General features: G+C 57.4%; 1 long non-coding RNA gene across 1 annotated transcript; it reads right to left on the minus strand.

The window, feature by feature from the left end:
- Positions 1–240: 240 nt before the first annotated feature.
- Positions 241–2403, minus strand: LOC138425064 (uncharacterized). The gene is made up of 2 exons (XR_011251079.1): positions 1582–2403; positions 241–1288 (listed from the first exon to the last, which is right to left on the minus strand). It is a non-coding gene; the product is annotated as an uncharacterized lncRNA (long non-coding RNA).
- Between the last annotated feature and the right edge of the window lie 1933 nt (positions 2404–4336).

Raw genomic sequence — 4336 nt, forward strand, 5'->3', positions numbered from 1 at the left:
CCATTGCTTATGAGTGTGAATATGTAACTTCGATCATTATTATAGTAAACAATTTAACAGTAGTGGTGATAATGAGAATACACGTTTAGGAGGCCTCCCCTCAGTGCCTTCCGCCATGCTAATGCCGTTGTGTTTTATCTCTTTGGATCCTCACTGTCTGCTAAGGGCTAATCAATTATTATCCCCATTAAAGTGACACAAGCTTATGAAGGTTCAATCAGCCATACACGCTCACACAGCTAGTGATACAGTCTGGTTTATTCAGAGCTTGACCTGGAATGTTAACCACTTGCCTGTCATGTTAAGCTCTTGCCTCCTGGTTTATTGTTCATTTCTCACTTTAACCAGTGCTCTTCTTAATGCAGAAACTTTCGGATGCTCACACAGTCCTGCACACCGGTCTTTCACGATTGCGTTTTTTGGTGACTTCTCTCAGGGCCACTGTCCCTACTAGGGATCAGGTCAGCATTCAGCTGGGACAGGTCAGCCTTCAGCTGGGACAGGTCAGCATTCAGCTGTGTGGCTTTTTAGTCTTTCTGTTGGTAACTTTCTGTACATAACTCTCTGTATTCCATTCAAAGCTTCTTTTGCTGTAAGATGCGATTTGGGAATGAAGCTCTTTACTAAATAATCTGTCTTCGCTTCTGATTTTAAATCCAGCTTCTGTCGGATGTGAGCCCGTCTCGCGTGTGCAGGAGTCTGATCGGCGCTTCATTCTGCCCGGCGGGTCTGTCTCCTCTTCTCCCCCGCGTCTTGCCGTCTTGATCGCGGCCCCTTCGTGCTGCGCTGGCGTCTGGGGAGCAAACCCTCTCCTCCTGGGCCCACGCGCTCCTGGCTGTTCTGTAATCAGGGGGAGAGGGCTCCTCCCCGGCTCTGATAGTCCCCTTGGGCTCTCCCGGCCCATCGACAGTTCAATGATGTTGAACTGTTTGGTGGGCCACTCAGAGTCCTGTTTTCTGAGGAGGGTTGTGAGCCTCCCATCCCCCAGGGGCAGAGTTGAGGACGTGTCCAGTGGAAGGGCTGGCGGACTTCCCGGCAGCAGGGCCCCCAGACCCCGGATGTGGTCAGCAGAGGGAGGCTGTGTGCTCACCGCTGACGGCAGGTGATGGGGAGGTTGGGGAGCCTGGCCCTTTCTGTGCAACGGTGAAAGAGGCTCAGTCCCCACCCAGAGTCGATCGGAGGATCTATATTCAGTGCCCTCCCAGAGCCGATCGGAGGATCTACACGCTGGCTTCTCGTCATTCCTGATGCCCTTTGTTCCTTCTCAATTTACAGCCTGAGAAACACACTTTGGACAGAAACCAAGACAGGAAGTCATGGGAGGGGTTAGACAAGAGGGGAGGGAGGCGTAAGTGAGAGGCACCCTCTCCCACCCCAGTTCCGGGATCGCAGCGCGGCTCCAGGTGGACCAGCGGGGCCTGGGGACCAGGCGTGTGCAGGAGGCACCAAGGGCCCCCGGACAGGCCTGGGCCCTGCATGGCCAGTGGCCGCTGCCTAGAGACCGTCTTACCCACTGGGCTGTGGGTCCCGCTGCCTTCTGGCCCCGGAAACCCGGGAAGGAACCCTTAGCCTGGACCTCACCATCTGCTCTACACCATCAGGAATCAAGTGCGGTGGCCTGTGGGCACCCAGGGTCTGTGACATCCATGCCTCTGAGACACCTCCAGCACACAGCCGGGAGCCTCGTGGTGGGCAACGAGCCCCACCCATGCGGGTGGGCACAGTCCTCTCCCCTCACTGGCACAGCTAGTGGCCTTGGTCCTCAGGGGTTCCTCGGCGACTCTTGAAGCAGAAGATGGCCTTGGTCCTCAGGGGTTCCTCGGCGACTCTTGAAGCAGAAGACTCATGAAGCAGGCATGTGCCCTCTAGGCCGCATGGTGTGCCTGCAGCCGCAGGGGCCGGGCATCCGGCCTGGGGCGGCGGCGCTGGCCGGTGGGAGAGCTGGGGAGAGGCCCCCAAGTCTCCTGACTGAGTCTCTGACCAGACCTAACTCTGGCCTGCAGAGAGGAGGGGGCCTGGGTGAGGGTCCAGTCTGCCCCAGTTGCCCTTAAGTTCCTCGGACATGGTCGTTTTAAAAGCAAAGGCAGACAGGGTGAAGGGCTAAAGACACTCACGGGAAACTAAAGCCAGCCAGTTGTCTCTTCAGAGTTCCAGCCTCTTCACTGAAAATCCTGAGCTGTTCATCGAGCATTTTACAAAAGCCTGCTTATGCAAACGCCCACATGCTTACTGACCGTCAGCTCGCTGTCCGTGTGGGACTGGGGAAGGTGTGTTTCCTCTTGACCCGGTTTGTCCTCCCAAGAGTACTCCTGGCAGGAGCAAGCCGGACTCCCCCAGTCTGTTGCCAGGCGCTCCCTGCGCTCGGCGGTCCTCTGCTGGGGGCCCGGCTGCCCGGCTCTCGCTGACCGCAGGGAGCTGAGACAGCTGAGATCACTGGGGGTTGAGGAGATGCCACTCATTGGCTGTTTTCCACGCATTCAGACTCTTATCTGAGCTCAGCAGGCTTTGTGTGCTTTCCCCACATGCCTGGACAGGCCTGTTCCCAGCGACCAGCTCCGGGAGGAGGGAAGCAGCTTGTCTGGCACGCGGTCCCTGGTGCAGGCCCGTCTGTCCCACATGGGGCTTCCCCTGGTCAGTCCTCCTCCTGGGGGTCAGGAGCTTCCTCCAGGGACTCTGCGCCATCCCCTAAGCATGAACCCGCCCTCTAACTCACACAGTGCCACTGCCCCCCTGCCCCGTCCTGGGTGTGTATCTGAGTCTCTGGCGAAAAGGCAGCTACAGTTTCTTCATTAAGACGCTTGTGCTTGAAGAGGTGCTTTAGTTTCCCTGGCTCCTCTGGCTCGTCACGGCCGCAGGGAGGGTTGGGGTCTGGGTTTCCATCAGGCCATAACATGACGTCTGGACCTGTGACAACCTCATTATTCACAGGAGTGAGGCAGAGGTGAGCTCCGAGTGGTCCTGGAGATGGAGAGGAAGCTGGAAGCATCCAAAGGGGGGCTTGGCGGAACCTGGGCGCTGATGGAGGCAGAGAGGGACCCAGAAGGACGTAGGAGAGATGACCTTGGTCTCCAGTTGACTCGGCTGCGGGATGCCCTGGGGTGTCACTGAAACGGGTTGGGGGGCACCCAGGTGAGAATGTTTTTGGACATTTGGATCTATTGAACTTAAACTGTTTGGAAGCTAACTGTTTGATTGTCTGAGTCTCTGACCAGACGTGATTCTGGGCTGCAGAGTGAAGGGGGCCTGGGTGAGGGTCCAGTCTGCCCCAGTTGCCTTTAAGTCCTCCAGATGTGGGCATTCTGAATGCGAAGGCAGAAAGGGTGAAAAAACTGAAGACACTAAGGAGAAACTGAACAGTCTTCCCAGTGCCGTAGAGACATTTGGGAGTGAAGGAGGAGCCTTCGGTTCAGGACGACAGGCCTAGATGGGGTGGGACCCTGCGTGGAGCTCGCCAGTGGGGCTGTGTCGCCCGCGCAGCCCCCGCTGACGCACCTGCACATCGGCACACCAGTGTCTTCTGTCTCAGTGACTCATGAAAACAAGGCCTCTGTCACTGTCTCTGTTCAGCGTCCCACCCGACATCTAGGGGAAAATTATCCCTGCTTGTGCTCCCTGGATGGTGGCCCGCTAGGCTCCTCTGTCCCTGGGATTCTCCAGGCAAGAACACTGGAGCGGGTTGCCATTCCCTTCTCCAGGGGGTCAGGGGATTAAACGGATTTCACATTTACACTTGCAGCTTGCACGCCCACATTTTCCACCAGCTAAGGAGAAAGACGCGTGCACCAACCACAGCACTCCATGAGGCTGCGAGAGGCTTTAGAGGCGCGCGTGGGGATGCTTGTCCCCGAAGGACGGGGCCGCATCAAACATGGGGCCCTCGGGGATGGCGTGCAGTGCCACTCTGGCCCTGGGACACCACACTTCTTCACTGCACAGACTGTCCTGTGATTTCCCAACACGGGAGGAGCCATCTGTGTTCCTTGCCCTGTGTTCTCGGATTGTCTTGCCTTTCCCGATTGGCTGGGCTTAATCTTACGTGTTGATTTTTCATCACCTATTCATGTCAAGGTGGACTTTTCAGGACTCTGCCCGGGCCTCAGTGCAGCAGTGGTCCATGGCCTTTGACTGCAGGCCAGCCCTGCGCGGAGCCCAGCTCTGTCACTGATTTGCAGCTCCGTGCTCACAGGCCAGCTCTCAAACGTCTCTGAGGGTGGGCATCCGCGTCCTAGAAGCTGAGGGTGAAGCGTGCCGGTCATGGGCTGTGGTGAGGACTGAAGGTGAACGCACGAGGGGCCTGGCATGTGGCGAGAGCTGGTGCTCTGCCGGGGCCTGTGGG

Source organism: Ovis canadensis, chromosome 20, assembly GCF_042477335.2.
Source record: "Ovis canadensis isolate MfBH-ARS-UI-01 breed Bighorn chromosome 20, ARS-UI_OviCan_v2, whole genome shotgun sequence".
In the NCBI taxonomy this organism is placed as follows: Eukaryota; Metazoa; Chordata; class Mammalia; order Artiodactyla; family Bovidae; genus Ovis; species Ovis canadensis.